This window comes from Cynocephalus volans, chromosome 6 (genome assembly GCF_027409185.1).
Source record: "Cynocephalus volans isolate mCynVol1 chromosome 6, mCynVol1.pri, whole genome shotgun sequence".
Lineage (NCBI taxonomy): Eukaryota > Metazoa > Chordata > Mammalia > Dermoptera > Cynocephalidae > Cynocephalus > Cynocephalus volans.
The window spans coordinates 94968303-94983332 of NC_084465.1; the positions used below are offsets into that span (position 1 = coordinate 94968303).

The 15030-nt window shown below is 67.7% G+C and overlaps 4 non-coding genes and 2 pseudogenes across 4 annotated transcripts; all 6 read left to right on the forward strand.

The window, feature by feature from the left end:
* The first annotated feature begins 2039 nt into the window (after positions 1-2039).
* LOC134381430 (5S ribosomal RNA) lies at positions 2040-2164 on the forward strand (annotated as a pseudogene).
* Positions 2165-4212: 2048 nt separating this feature from the next.
* LOC134381424 (5S ribosomal RNA) lies at positions 4213-4330 on the forward strand. The gene has a single exon (XR_010024012.1). It is a non-coding gene; the product is annotated as a 5S ribosomal RNA (ribosomal RNA).
* Positions 4331-6380: 2050 nt separating this feature from the next.
* Positions 6381-6496, forward strand: LOC134381428 (5S ribosomal RNA; annotated as a pseudogene).
* Positions 6497-8563: 2067 nt separating this feature from the next.
* Positions 8564-8682, forward strand: LOC134381322 (5S ribosomal RNA). Its single transcript, XR_010023934.1, has one exon. It is a non-coding gene; the product is annotated as a 5S ribosomal RNA (ribosomal RNA).
* A 2065-nt stretch (positions 8683-10747) lies between these two features.
* Positions 10748-10866, forward strand: LOC134381333 (5S ribosomal RNA). Its single transcript, XR_010023937.1, has one exon. It is a non-coding gene; the product is annotated as a 5S ribosomal RNA (ribosomal RNA).
* A 2067-nt stretch (positions 10867-12933) lies between these two features.
* LOC134381344 (5S ribosomal RNA) lies at positions 12934-13052 on the forward strand. The gene has a single exon (XR_010023944.1). It is a non-coding gene; the product is annotated as a 5S ribosomal RNA (ribosomal RNA).
* The last annotated feature ends 1978 nt before the right edge of the window (positions 13053-15030 follow it).

Consider the following 15030-nt stretch of genomic DNA (forward strand, 5'->3'; position numbering starts at 1 on the left):
TTTGGCCACGCTCCCCTCTGCTTTTTGCTTCCTTTTCCTCTCTGGCGCCCACACACGCCTCCTGCCCCTGGGCCCCTGGACCCATGGCAAGGCCCTCCCGCCCCGTGGGCCTCTGCCCGACCTCCGCCACCCCAAGGGCCACCCGGCCAAAGAAGGCTGAGGCCCCCGGCCCTCCTTGGGCCTCCCAGATCCTCCGGTGCGGGTGCGCTACGGCGGGCACTGGAGGCGGCCGTCGCCCCCACCTTTGGCCGTCCGCCTCCTTCTGGCCCGACACTTGTGTCGCCCTCAAGAGCGAACGATCATCTTTTCTACTTTAGGGGCAAATGAGCCCCATGGGAGGGAGGAGGGAAGGAGGGAGGGGGTAGGGGAGAGGGATGGAGCGGGGAGGGAGAGAAGGAGGGGGGAGGGAAGGAGGCAGGAGGGAAGGAGGGGTGAGGGAGGGAGGGTCGAGGAGGAAGGCGGAGGGACGGGGAAGCAGGGAGGTTGGAGGAGGGAGGGACAGATGGAGGTGGGAGGGAGGGAAGGAGAGGGGAGGATAGTAGGGGTGGGAGGGAGGGAGGGAGGGAGGAAGGGGCCAAGGAGGGAGGAGGAGGGAGGGAGGGGGAAGGAGGGAGGGTTGGAGGAGGGAGGGAGAGAAGGAGGTGGGAGAGAGACGTAAGGGGGATGGAAAGAGGGGGCGTGCAGGAGGGGAGGGAGGGGGAGGGTGGGAGTGGGTAGTGAGGGAGGGTGGGAGGGAGTGGGGAGGGCGAAAGGGAGAGGAGAGGATGGAGCGGAGGGGGGAGAAACGGAGGAGGTGGAGGGAAGGAGGGGAGAGGTAGGGAGGGGGGAAGGGGAGACTGAGAGAGGGGAGGGAGGGGGAAGAGGGAAGTTTGGAGCAGTAGGGACAGAAGGAGGTGGGAGGGAGAGAAAGGGGAAGAGGGAGGGAAGGCGGGGGCAGGGAAGGAGGGGGAGGTGGGAGGGAGGAAGGGGCGACAGGACGGAGGAGGAGGGAGGGAGGGGGAAGGAGGGAGGGTTGGACGAGAGAGGGACAGAAGGCGGTGGGAGAGAGATGGAAGGGGGATGGAAGGAGGGGGAGTGCAGGAGGGGGAGGTGGGGAGGGAGGGAGTGGGTAGTGGGGAGGGAGGGAGGGAGGTAGGGAGTGGGGAGGGCGAAGGGAGAGGAGAAGATGGAGGGATGGTGGGGGGAGGAAAAGGAGGATGGGGGAGGGAAGGAGGGGAGACGGAGGGAGGAGAAGGGAGACGGAGAGAGGGGGAGGGAGGGGGAAAGAGGGAGGTTTGGAGCGGGTAGGGACGAAGGAGGGGGGAGGGAGAGAAGGAGGGGGGAGGGAAGGAGGTCAGCGGGAAGGAGGGGCAGGGATGGAGGGCGTGGGAGGGAGGGAGGGAGTGGGGAGGGAGGGGGAAGGAGGGAGGTAGGGAGGCCTTATGATGGAGGGATGGAGGGGGGGAGAGGTAGAGGTGGGTGGGATGAGGGTTGAGGTGGGGAGGGAGGAAGGGTCGAGGGAGGGAGAAGTGCGTTATAGAGGGGGGAGGGAGGCAGGCAGGGCCGCAATCAGGATGAGCCCAGGCGGGAAGTGGACAGGCGCACGCAGCCCCGCTGCCCCGCATCGCCAGCAAGTCGGACCCAAGGGAAAATCCCACATCCTGGGCCCGGGCGGGGGTCATCCCGCCAGAGGGGATGGCAAGAGCGACAGCAGGAGGCGCTCGACCGAAGCCTGCAAGCACGTCCCGAGGCCCGTCGGGTGACGACCGCCCCACGAATCCGCCCCCCGGGCCCTCCGAGCCAAAGCCACCGCAGCCACTGCGAAGAGACGCTGCCGGGGATGAGCCAGACCCTTGTGGTCGCTCTGCCCCTGCCTGAGGCCCTGGTTCATTGCGCGTGGGGTCGTGTGTGTTCTGGGGTTCGCGCGTGTGTCGTTTCGTGTGTCCTCGGATGGGGCTGGGAAACCCGCGACCCAGAGCGGCCTCGGGCCGGCAGACGTGTCACCGGCGGGTCTCGCCTCCGCAGCTCGGCTTCAAGAGGCGGCGGGCGCAGCGGCCGTCGTCTACGGCCATACACCCTGAACGCGCCCGATCTCCCGATCTCGTCTGATCTCGGAAGCTAAGCAGGGTCGGGCTGGTTAGTACTTGAATGGGAGACCGCCTGGGAATACCGGGTGCTGTAGGCTTTTGGCCACGCTCCCTCTGCTTTTTGCTTCCTTTTCCCTCTGGCGCCCACACACGCCTCCTGCCCCTGGGCCCCTGGACCCATGGCAAGGCCCTCCCGCCCCGTGGCCTCTGCCCGACCTCCGCCACCCCAAGGGCCACCCGGCCAAAGAAGGCTGAGGCCCCCGGCCCTCCTTGGGCCTCCCAGATCCTCCGGTGCGGGTGCGCTACGGGCGGGCACTGGAGGCGGCCGTCGCCCCCACCTTTGGCCGGCCGCCTCCTTCTGGCCCGACACTTGTGTCGCCCTCAAGAGCGAACGATCATCTTTTCTACTTTAGGGGCAAATGAGCGCATGGGAGAGAGGGAGGGAAGGAGGGAAGGAGGGAGGGGGTAGGGGAGAGGTATGGAGCGGGGAGGGAGAGAAGGAGGGGGGAGGGAAGGAGGCAGGAGGGAAGGAGGGGTGAGGGAGGGAGGGTCGAGGAGGAAGGCGGAGGGACGGGAAGCAGGGAGGGTTGGAGGAGGGAGGACAGATGGAGGTGGGAGGGAGGGAAGGAGAGGGGAGGATAGTAGGGGTGGGAGGGAGGGAGGGAGGGAGGAAGGGGCCAAGGAGGGAGGAGGAGGGAGGGAGGGGAAGGAGGAGGGTGGAGGAGGGAGGGAGAGAAGGAGGTGGGAGAGAGACGTAAGGGGGATGGAAAGAGGGGGCGTGCAGGAGGGGGAGGGAGGAGGGTGGGAGTGGGTAGTGAGGGAGTGGAGGGAGCGAGTGGGGGAGGGCGAAAGGGAGAGGAGAGGATGGAGGCGGAGGGGGGAGGAAACGGAGGAGGTGGGAGGGAAGGAGGGGAGAGGTAGGGAGGGGGAAGGGGAGACTGAGAGAGGGGGAGGGAGGGGGAAAGAGGGAAGTTTGGAGCAGGTAGGGACAGAAGGAGGTGGGAGGGAGAGAAAGGGGGGAGGGAGGGAAGGCGGGGCAGGGAAGGAGGGGGAGGGTGGGAGGGAGGAAGGGGCGACGGACGGAGGAGGAGGGAGGGAGGGGGAAGGAGGGAGGGTTGGAGGAGAGAGGGACAGAAGGCGGTGGGAGAGAGATGGAAGGGGGATGGAAGGAGGGGGAGTGCAGGAGGGGGAGGTGGGGAGGGAGGGAGTGGGTAGTGGGGGAGGGAGGGAGGGAGGGAGTGGGGAGGGCGAAAGGGAGAGGAGAGGATGGAGGGATGGTGGGGGGAGGAAAAGGAGGATGTGGGAGGGAAGGAGGGGAGACGGAGGGAGGGAGGAAGGGGGAGACGGAGAGAGGGGGAGGGAGGGGGAAAGAGGGAGGTTTGGAGCTGGTAGGGACCGAAGGAGTGGGGAGGGAGAGAAGGAGGGGGGAGGGAAGGAGGGCAGAGGGAAGGGAGGGCAGGGGTGGAGGCGTGGGGAGGGGAGGAGGAGGAGTGGGGAGGGAGGGGGGAAGGAGGGAGGTAGGGAGGCCTTATGATGGAGGGATGGAGGGGGGAGAGGGAAGAGGTGGTGGGATGAGGGGTGAGGTGGGGAGGGAGGAAGGGTCGAGGGAGGGAGAAGTGCGTTATAGAGGGGGGAGGGAGGCAGGCAGGGCCGCAAATCAGGATGAGCCAGGCGGGGAAGTGGACAGGCGCACGCAGCCCCGCTGCCCCGCATCGCCAGCAAGTCGGACCCAAGGGAAAATCCCACATCCCTGGGCCCCGGGTCATCCCGCCAGAGGGATGGCAGGAGCGGACAGCAGGAGGCGGTTCGACCGAAGCCTGCAAGCACGTCCCGAGGCCCGTCGGGGTGACGACCGCCCCACGAATCCGCCCCACGGGCCCTCCGAGCCAAAGCCACCGCAGCCACTGCGAAGAGACGCTGCCGGGATGAGCCAGACCCTTGTGTCGCTCTGCCCCTGCCTGAGGCCCTGGTTCATTGCGCGTGGGGTCGTGTGTGTTCTGGGGTTCGCGCGTGTGTCGTTTCGTGTGTCCCTCGGATGGGGCTGGAAACCCGCGACCCAGATCGGCCTCGGGCCGGCAGAACGTGTCACCGGCGGGTCTCGCCTCCGCAGCTCGGCTTCAAGAGGCGGCCGGGCGCAGCGGCCGTCGTCTACGGCCATACCACCCTGAACGCGCCCGATCTCGTCTGATCTCGAAGCTAAGCAGGGTCGGGCCTGGTTAGTACTTGGATGGGAGACCGCCTGGGAATACCGGGTGCTGTAGGCTTTTGGCCACGCTCCCCTCTGCTTTTTGCTTCCTTTTCCTCTGGCGCCCACACACGCCTCCTGCCCCTGGGCCCCTTGACCCATGGCAAGGCCCTCCCGCCCCGTGGCCTCTGCCCGACCTCCGCCACCCCAAGGGCCACCCGGCCAAAGAAGGCTGAGGCCCCCGGCCCTCCTTGGGCCTCCCAGATCCTCCGGTGCGGGGTGCGCTACGGCGGGCACTGGAGGCGGCCGTCGCCCCACCTTTGGCCGGCCGCCTCCTTCTGGCCCGACACTTGTGTCGCCCTCAAGAGCGAACGATCATCTTTTCTACTTTAGGGGCAAATGAGCGCATGGGAGGGAGGGAGGGAAGGAGGGAAGGAGGGAGGGGGTAGGGGAGAGGGATGGAGCGGGGAGGGAGAGAAGGAGGGGGGAGGGAAGGAGGCAGGAGGGAAGGAGGGGTGAGGGAGGGAGGGTCGAGGAGGAAGGCGGAGGGACGGGAAGCAGGGAGGGTTGGAGGAGGGAGGGACAGATGGAGGTGGGAGGGAGGGAAGGAGAGGGGAGGATAGTATGGGTGGGAGGAGGGAGGGAGGGAGGAAGGGGCCAAGGAGGGAGGAGGAGGGAGGGAGGAGGAGGGAGCGAGGGGGAAGGAGGGAGGGTTGGAGGTAGGGAGGGAGAGAAGGAGGTGGGAGAGAGACGTAAGGGGGATGGAAAGAGGGGGCGTGCAGGAGGGGGAGGGAGGGAGGGTGGGAGTGGGTAGTGAGGGAGGGAGGGAGGGAGTGGGGAGGGCGAAAGGGAGAGGAGAGGATGGAGGCGGAGGGGGAGGAAACGGAGCAGGTGGGAGGGAAGGAGGGGAGAGGTAGGGAGGGGGAAGGGAGACTGAGAGAGGGGTGAGGAGGGGGAAAGAGGGAAGTTTGGAGCAGGTAGGGACAGAAGGAGGTGGAGGGAGAGAAAGGGGAGAGGGAGGAAGGCGGGGGCAGGGAAGGAGGGGGAGGGTGGGAGGGAGGAAGGGGCGACGGACGGAGGAGGAGGAGGGAGGGGGAAGGAGGGAGGGTTGGACGAGAGAGGGACAGAAGGCGGTGGGAGAGAGATGGAAGGGGGATGGAAGGAGGGGGAGTGCAGGAGGGGGAGGTGGGGAGGGAGGGAGTGGGTAGTGAGGGAGGGAGGGAGGGAGGGAGTGGGGAGGGCGAAAGGGAGAGGAGAGGATGGAGGGATGGTGGGGGGAGGAAAAGGAGGATGGGGGAGGGAAGGAGGGGAGACGGAGGGAGGGAGGAAGGGGAGACGGAGAGAGGGGGAGGGAGGGGAAAGAGGGAGGTTTGGAGCGGGTAGGGACCGAAGGAGGGGGGAGGGAGAGAAGGAGGGGGAGGGAAGGAGGGCAGCGGGAAGGAGGGGCAGGGGTGAGGGCGTGGGGAGGGAGGAGGGAGTGGGGAGGGAGGGGGGAAGGAGGGAGGTAGGAGGCCTTATGATGGAGGGATGGAGGGGGGAGAGGAAGAGGTGGTGGGATGAGGGTTGAGGTGGGGAGGGAGGAAGGGTCGAGGGAGGGAGAAGTGCGTTATAGAGGGGGGAGGGAGGCAGGCAGGGCCGCAAATCAGGATGAGCCCAGGCGGGAAGTGGACAGGCGCACGCAGCCCCGCTGCCCCGCATCGCCAGCTAGTCGGACCCAAGGGAAAATCCCACATCCCTGGGGCCCCGGGTCATCCCGCCAGAGGGGATGGCAGGAGCGACAGCAGGAGGCGGCTCGACCGAAGCCTGCAAGCACGTCCCGAGGCCCGTCGGGTGACGACCGCCCCACGAATCCGCCCCCCGGCCCTCCGAGCCAAAGCCACCGCAGCCACTGCGAAGAGACGCTGCCGGGATGAGCCAGACCCTTGTGTCGCTCTGCCCCTGCCTGAGGCCCTGGTTCATTGCGCGTGGGGTCGTGTGTGTTCTGGGGTTCGCGCGTGTGTCGTTTCGTGTGTCCCTCGGATGGGGCTGGAAACCGCGACCCAGAGCGGCCTCGGGCCGGCAGAACGTGTCACCGGCGGGTCTCGCCTCCGCAGCTCGGCTTCAAGAGGCGGCCGGGCGCAGCGGCCATCGTCTACGGCCATACCACCCTGAACGCGCCCGATCTCGTCTGATCTCGGAAGCTAAGCAGGGTCGGCCTGGTTAGTACTTGGATGGAGACGCCTGGGAATACCGGGTGCTGTAGGCTTTTGGCCACGCTCCCCTCTGCTTTTTGCTTCCTTTTCCTCTGGCGCCCACACACGCCTCCTGCCCCTGGGCCCCTGGACCCATGGCAAGGCCCTCCCGCCCCGTGGCCTCTGCCCGACCTCCGCCACCCCAAGGGCCACCCGGCCAAAGAAGGCTGAGGCCCCCGGCCCTCCTTGGGCCTCCCAGATCCTCCGGTGCGGGTGCGCTACGGCGGGCACTGGAGGCGGCCGTCGCCCCCACCTTTGGCCGGCCGCCTCCTTCTGGCCCGACACTTGTGTCGCCCTCAAGAGCGAACGATCATCTTTCTACTTTAGGGGCAAATGAGCGCATGGGAGGGAGGGAGGGAGGAGGGAAGGAGGGGAGGGGGTAGGGGAGAGGGATGGAGCGGGGAGGGAGAGAAGGAGGGGGGAGGGAAGGAGGCAGGAGGAAGGAGGGGTGAGGGAGGGAGGGTCGAGGAGGAAGGCGGAGGGACGGGGAAGCAGGGAGGGTTGAGGAGGGAGGGACAGATGGAGGTTGGGAGGGAGGGAAGGAGAGGGGAGGATAGTATGGTGGAGGGAGGAGGGAGGGAGGAAGGGGCCAAGGAGGGAGGAGGAGGGAGGGAGGAGGGAGGGAGCGAGGGGGAAGGAGGGAGGGTTGGAGGATTGAGGGAGAGAAGGAGGTGGGAGAGAGACGTAAGGGGGATGGAAAGAGGGGGCGTGCAGGAGGGGGAGGGAGGGAGGGTGGGAGTGGGTAGTGAGGGAGGGAGGGAGGGAGTGGGGAGGGCGAAAGGGAGGGAGAGGAGAGAGAGGAGCGGAGGGGGGAGGAAACGGAGGAGGTGGGAGGGAAGGAGGGAGAGGTAGGGAGGGGGAAGGGGAGACTGAGAAGAGGGGGAGGGAGGGGGAAAGAGGGAAGTTTGGAGCAGGTAGGGACAGAAGGAGGTGGGAGGGAGAGAAAGGGGGAGAGGGAGGGAAGGCGGGGGCAGGGAAGGAGGGGGAGGGTGGGGAGGGAGGAAGGGGCGACGGACGGAGGAGGAGGGAGGGAGGGGGAAGGAGGGAGGGTTGGACGAGAGAGGGACAGAAGGCGGTGGGAGAGAGATGGAAGGGGGATGGAAGGAGGGGGAGTGCAGGAGGGGGAGGTGGGGAGGGAGGGAGTGGGTAGTGGGGGAGGGAGGGAGGGAGGGAGGGAGTGGGGAGGGCGAAAGGGAGAGGAGAGGATGGAGGGATGGTGGGGGGAGGAAAAGGAGGATGGGGGAGGGAAGGAGGGGAGACGGAGGGAGGGAGGAAGGGGAGACGGAGAGAGGGGGAGGGAGGGGGAAAGAGGGAGGTTTGGAGCGGGTAGGGACCGAAGGAGGGGGGAGGGAGAGAAGGAGGGGGGAGGGAAGGAGGGCAGCGGGAAGGAGGGGCAGGGGTGGAGGGCGTGGGGAGGGAGGGAGGGATTGGGGAGGGAGGGGGGAAGGAGGGAGGTAGGGAGGCCTTATGATGGAGGGATGGAGGGGGGGAGAGGAAGAGGTGGTGGGATGAGGGTTGAGGTGGGGAGGGAGGAAGGGTCGAGGGAGGGAGAAGTGCGTTATAGAGGGGGGAGGGAGGCAGGCAGGGCCGCAAATCAGGATGAGCCCAGGCGGGAAGTGGACAGGCGCACGCAGCCCCGCTGCCCCGCATCGCCAGCTAGTCGGACCCAAGGGAAAATCCCACATCCCTGGGCCCCGGGTCATCCCGCCAGAGGGATGGCAGGAGCGACAGCAGGAGGCGGCTCGACCGAAGCCTGCAAGCACGTCCCGAGGCCCGTCGGGTGACGACCGCCCCACGAATCCGCCCCCCGGGCCCTCCGAGCCAAAGCCACCGCAGCCACTGCGAAGAGACGCTGCCGGGATGAGCCAGACCCTTGTGTCGCTCTGCCCCTGCCTGAGGCCCTGGTTCATTGCGCGTGGGGTCGTGTGTGTTCTGGGGTTCGCGCGTGTGTCGTTTCGTGTGTCCCTCGGATGGGGCTGGAAACCCGCGACCCAGAGCGGCCTCGGGCCGGCAGAACGTGTCACCGGCGGGTCTCACCTCCGCAGCTCGGCTTCAAGAGGCGGCCGGGCGCAGCGGCCGTCGTCTACGGCCATACCACCCTGAACGCGCCCGATCTCGTCTGATCTCGGAAGCTAAGCAGGGTCGGGCCTGGTTAGTACTTGGATGGGAGACCGCCTGGGAATACCGGGTGCTGTAGGCTTTTGGCCACGCTCCCCTCTGCTTTTTGCTTCCTTTTCCCTCTGGCGCCCACACACGCCTCCTGCCCCTGGGCCCCTGGACCCATGGCAAGGCCCTCCCGCCCCGTGGCCTCTGCCCGACCTCCGCCACCCCAAGGGCCACCCGGCCAAAGAAGGCTGAGGCCCCCGGCCCTCCTTGGGCCTCCCAGATCCTCCGGTGCGGGTGCGCTACGGCGGGCACTGGAGGCGGCCGTCGCCCCCACCTTTGGCCGGCCGCCTCCTTCTGGCCCGACACTTGTGTCGCCCTCAAGAGCGAACGATCATCTTTTCTACTTTAGGGGCAAATGAGCGCATGGGAGGGAGGGAGGGAAGGAGGGAAGGAGGGAGGGGGTAGGGGAGAGGGATGGAGCGGGGAGGGAGAGAAGGAGGGGGGAGGGAAGGAGGCAGGAGGGAAGGAGGGGTGAGGGAGGGAGGGTCGAGGAGGAAGGCGGAGGGACGGGGAAGCAGGGAGGGTTGGAGGAGGGAGGGACAGATGGAGGTGGGAGGGAGGGAAGGAGAGGGGAGGATAGTATGGGTGGGAGGGAGGGAGGGAGGGAGGAAGGGGCCAAGGAGGGAGGAGGAGGGAGGGAGGAGGAGGGAGCGAGGGGGAAGGAGGGAGGGTTGGAGGAGGGAGGGAGAGAAGGAGGTGGGAGAGAGACGTAAGGGGGATGGAAAGAGGGGGCGTGCAGGAGGGGGAGGGAGGGAGGGTGGGAGTGGGTAGTGAGGGAGGGAGGGAGGGAGTGGGGAGGGCGAAAGGGAGAGGAGAGGATGGAGGCGGAGGGGGGAGGAAACGGAGGAGGTGGGAGGGAAGGAGGGGAGAGGTAGGGAGGGGGAAGGGGAGACTGAGAGAGGGGGAGGGAGGGGGAAAGAGGGAAGTTTGGAGCAGGTAGGGACAGAAGGAGGTGGGAGGGAGAGAAAGGGGGGAGGGAGGGAAGGCGGGGCAGGGAAGGAGGGGGAGGGTGGGAGGGAGGAAGGGGCGACCGACGGAGGAGGAGGGAGGGAGGGGGAAGGAGGGAGGGTTGGACGAGAGAGGGACAGAAGGCGGTGGAGAGAGATGGAAGGGGGATGGAAGGAGGGGGAGTGCAGGAGGGGGAGGTGGGGAGGGAGGGAGTGGGTAGTGGGGGAGGGAGGGAGGGAGGGAGGGAGTGGGGAGGGCGAAAGGGAGAGGAGAGGATGGAGGGATGGTGGGGGGAGGAAAAGGAGGATGGGGGAGGGAAGGAGGGGAGACGGAGGGAGGGAGGAAGGGGAGACGGAGAGAGGGGGAGGGAGGGGGAAAGAGGGAGGTTTGGAGCGGGTAGGGACCGAAGGAGGGGGGAGGGAGAGAAGGAGGGGGGAGGGAAGGAGGGCAGCGGGAAGGAGGGGCAGGGGTGGAGGGCGTGGGGAGGGAGGGAGGGAGTGGGGAGGGAGGGGGGAAGGAGGGAGGTAGGGAGGCCTTATGATGGAGGGATGGAGGGGGGGAGAGGAAGAGGTGGTGGGATGAGGGTTGAGGTGGGGAGGGAGGAAGGGTCGAGGGAGGGAGAAGTGCGTTATAGAGGGGGGAGGGAGGCAGGCAGGGCCGCAAATCAGGATGAGCCCAGGCGGGAAGTGGACAGGCGCACGCAGCCCCGCTGCCCCGCATCGCCAGCAAGTCGGACCCAAGGGAAAATCCCACATCCCTGGGCCCCGGGTCATCCCGCCAGAGGGATGGCAGGAGCGACAGCAGGAGGCGGCTCGACCGAAGCCTGCAAGCACGTCCCGAGGCCCGTCGGGTGACGACCGCCCCACGAATCCGCCCCCCGGGCCCTCCGAGCCAAAGCCACCGCAGCCACTGCGAAGAGACGCTGCCGGGATGAGCCAGACCCTTGTGTCGCTCTGCCCCTGCCTGAGGCCCTGGTTCATTGCGCGTGGGGTCGTGTGTGTTCTGGGGTTCGCGCGTGTGTCGTTTCGTGTGTCCCTCGGATGGGGCTGGAAACCCGCGACCCAGAGCGGCCTCGGGCCGGCAGAACGTGTCACCGGCGGGTCTCACCTCCGCAGCTCGGCTTCAAGAGGCGGCCGGGCGCAGCGGCCGTCGTCTACGGCCATACCACCCTGAACGCGCCCGATCTCGTCTGATCTCGGAAGCTAAGCAGGGTCGGGCCTGGTTAGTACTTGGATGGGAGACCGCCTGGGAATACCGGGTGCTGTAGGCTTTTGGCCACGCTCCCCTCTGCTTTTTGCTTCCTTTTCCCTCTGGCGCCCACACACGCCTCCTGCCCCTGGGCCCCTGGACCCATGGCAAGGCCCTCCCGCCCCGTGGCCTCTGCCCGACCTCCGCCACCCCAAGGGCCACCCGGCCAAAGAAGGCTGAGGCCCCCGGCCCTCCTTGGGCCTCCCAGATCCTCCGGTGCGGGTGCGCTACGGCGGGCACTGGAGGCGGCCGTCGCCCCCACCTTTGGCCGGCCGCCTCCTTCTGGCCCGACACTTGTGTCGCCCTCAAGAGCGAACGATCATCTTTTCTACTTTAGGGGCAAATGAGCGCATGGGAGGGAGGGAGGGAAGGAGGGAAGGAGGGAGGGGGTAGGGGAGAGGGATGGAGCGGGGAGGGAGAGAAGGAGGGGGGAGGGAAGGAGGCAGGAGGGAAGGAGGGGTGAGGGAGGGAGGGTCGAGGAGGAAGGCGGAGGGACGGGGAAGCAGGGAGGGTTGGAGGAGGGAGGGACAGATGGAGGTGGGAGGGAGGGAAGGAGAGGGGAGGATAGTATGGGTGGGAGGGAGGGAGGGAGGGAGGAAGGGGCCAAGGAGGGAGGAGGAGGGAGGGAGGAGGAGGGAGCGAGGGGGAAGGAGGGAGGGTTGGAGGAGGGAGGGAGAGAAGGAGGTGGGAGAGAGACGTAAGGGGGATGGAAAGAGGGGGCGTGCAGGAGGGGGAGGGAGGGAGGGTGGGAGTGGGGTAGTGAGGGAGGGAGGGAGGGAGTGGGGAGGGCGAAAGGGAGAGGAGAGGATGGAGGCGGAGGGGGGAGGAAACGGAGGAGGTGGGAGGGAAGGAGGGGAGAGGTAGGGAGGGGGAAGGGGAGACTGAGAGAGGGGGAGGGAGGGGGAAAGAGGGAAGTTTGGAGCAGGTAGGGACAGAAGGAGGTGGGAGGGAGAGAAAGGGGGGAGGGAGGGAAGGCGGGGCAGGGAAGGAGGGGGAGGGTGGGAGGGAGGAAGGGGCGACCGACGGAGGAGGAGGGAGGGAGGGGGAAGGAGGGAGGGTTGGACGAGAGAGGGACAGAAGGCGGTGGGAGAGAGATGGAAGGGGGATGGAAGGAGGGGGAGTGCAGGAGGGGGAGGTGGGGAGGGAGGGAGTGGGTAGTGGGGGAGGGAGGGAGGGAGGGAGGGAGTGGGGAGGGCGAAAGGGAGAGGAGAGGATGGAGGGATGGTGGGGGGAGGAAAAGGAGGATGGGGGAGGGAAGGAGGGGAGACGGAGGGAGGGAGGAAGGGGAGACGGAGAGAGGGGGAGGGAGGGGGAAAGAGGGAGGTTTGGAGCGGGTAGGGACCGAAGGAGGGGGGAGGGAGAGAAGGAGGGGGGAGGGAAGGAGGGCAGCGGGAAGGAGGGGCAGGGGTGGAGGGCGTGGGGAGGGAGGGAGGGAGTGGGGAGGGAGGGGGGAAGGAGGGAGGTAGGGAGGCCTTATGATGGAGGGATGGAGGGGGGGAGAGGAAGAGGTGGTGGGATGAGGGTTGAGGTGGGGAGGGAGGAAGGGTCGAGGGAGGGAGAAGTGCGTTATAGAGGGGGGAGGGAGGCAGGCAGGGCCGCAAATCAGGATGAGCCCAGGCGGGAAGTGGACAGGCGCACGCAGCCCCGCTGCCCCGCATCGCCAGCAAGTCGGACCCAAGGGAAAATCCCACATCCCTGGGCCCCGGGTCATCCCGCCAGAGGGATGGCAGGAGCGACAGCAGGAGGCGGCTCGACCGAAGCCTGCAAGCACGTCCCGAGGCCCGTCGGGTGACGACCGCCCCACGAATCCGCCCCCCGGGCCCTCCGAGCCAAAGCCACCGCAGCCACTGCGAAGAGACGCTGCCGGGATGAGCCAGACCCTTGTGTCGCTCTGCCCCTGCCTGAGGCCCTGGTTCATTGCGCGTGGGGTCGTGTGTGTTCTGGGGTTCGCGCGTGTGTCGTTTCGTGTGTCCCTCGGATGGGGCTGGAAACCCGCGACCCAGAGCGGCCTCGGGCCGGCAGAACGTGTCACCGGCGGGTCTCACCTCCGCAGCTCGGCTTCAAGAGGCGGCCGGGCGCAGCGGCCGTCGTCTACGGCCATACCACCCTGAACGCGCCCGATCTCGTCTGATCTCGGAAGCTAAGCAGGGTCGGGCCTGGTTAGTACTTGGATGGGAGACCGCCTGGGAATACCGGGTGCTGTAGGCTTTTGGCCACGCTCCCCTCTGCTTTTTGCTTCCTTTTCCCTCTGGCGCCCACACACGCCTCCTGCCCCTGGGCCCCTGGACCCATGGCAAGGCCCTCCCGCCCCGTGGCCTCTGCCCGACCTCCGCCACCCCAAGGGCCACCCGGCCAAAGAAGGCTGAGGCCCCCGGCCCTCCTTGGGCCTCCCAGATCCTCCGGTGCGGGTGCGCTACGGCGGGCACTGGAGGCGGCCGTCGCCCCCACCTTTGGCCGGCCGCCTCCTTCTGGCCCGACACTTGTGTCGCCCTCAAGAGCGAACGATCATCTTTTCTACTTTAGGGGCAAATGAGCGCATGGGAGGGAGGGAGGGAAGGAGGGAAGGAGGGAGGGGGTAGGGGAGAGGGATGGAGCGGGGAGGGAGAGAAGGAGGGGGGAGGGAAGGAGGCAGGAGGGAAGGAGGGGTGAGGGAGGGAGGGTCGAGGAGGAAGGCGGAGGGACGGGGAAGCAGGGAGGGTTGGAGGAGGGAGGGACAGATGGAGGTGGGAGGGAGGGAAGGAGAGGGGAGGATAGTATGGGTGGGAGGGAGGGAGGGAGGGAGGAAGGGGCCAAGGAGGGAGGAGGAGGGAGGGAGGAGGAGGGAGCGAGGGGGAAGGAGGGAGGGTTGGAGGAGGGAGGGAGAGAAGGAGGTGGGAGAGAGACGTAAGGGGGATGGAAAGAGGGGGCGTGCAGGAGGGGGAGGGAGGGAGGGTGGGAGTGGGTAGTGAGGGAGGGAGGGAGGGAGTGGGGAGGGCGAAAGGGAGAGGAGAGGATGGAGGCGGAGGGGGGAGGAAACGGAGGAGGTGGGAGGGAAGGAGGGGAGAGGTAGGGAGGGGGAAGGGGAGACTGAGAGAGGGGGAGGGAGGGGGAAAGAGGGAAGTTTGGAGCAGGTAGGGACAGAAGGAGGTGGGAGGGAGAGAAAGGGGGGGAGGGAGGGAAGGCGGGGCAGGGAAGGAGGGGGAGGGTGGGAGGGAGGAAGGGGCGACCGACGGAGGAGGAGGGAGGGAGGGGGAAGGAGGGAGGGTTGGACGAGAGAGGGACAGAAGGCGGTGGGAGAGAGATGGAAGGGGGATGGAAGGAGGGGGAGTGCAGGAGGGGGAGGTGGGGAGGGAGGGAGTGGGTAGTGGGGGAGGGAGGGAGGGAGGGAGGGAGTGGGGAGGGCGAAAGGGAGAGGAGAGGATGGAGGGATGGTGGGGGGGAGGAAAAGGAGGATGGGGGAGGGAAGGAGGGGAGACGGAGGGAGGGAGGAAGGGGAGACGGAGAGAGGGGGAGGGAGGGGGAAAGAGGGAGGTTTGGAGCGGGTAGGGACCGAAGGAGGGGGGAGGGAGAGAAGGAGGGGGGAGGGAAGGAGGGCAGCGGGAAGGAGGGGCAGGGGTGGAGGGCGTGGGGAGGGAGGGAGGGAGTGGGGAGGGAGGGGGGAAGGAGGGAGGTAGGGAGGCCTTATGATGGAGGGATGGAGGGGGGGAGAGGAAGAGGTGGTGGGATGAGGGTTGAGGTGGGGAGGGAGGAAGGGTCGAGGGAGGGAGAAGTGCGTTATAGAGGGGGGAGGGAGGCAGGCAGGGCCGCAAATCAGGATGAGCCCAGGCGGGAAGTGGACAGGCGCACGCAGCCCCGCTGCCCCGCATCGCCAGCTAGTCGGACCCAAGGGAAAATCCCACATCCCTGGGCCCCGGGTCATCCCGCCAGAGGGATGGCAGGAGCGACAGCAGGAGGCGGCTCGACCGAAGCCTGCAAGCACGTCCCGAGGCCCGTCGGGTGACGACCGCCCCACGAATCCGCCCCCCGGGCCCTCCGAGCCAAAGCCACCGCAGCCACTGCGAAGAGACGCTGCCGGGATGAGCCAGACCCTTGTGTCGCTCTGCCCCTGCCTGAGGCCCTGGTTCATTGCGCGTGGGGTCGTGTGTGTTCTGGGGTTCGCGCGTGTGTCGTTTCGTGTGTCCCTCGGATGGGGCTGGAAACCCGCGAC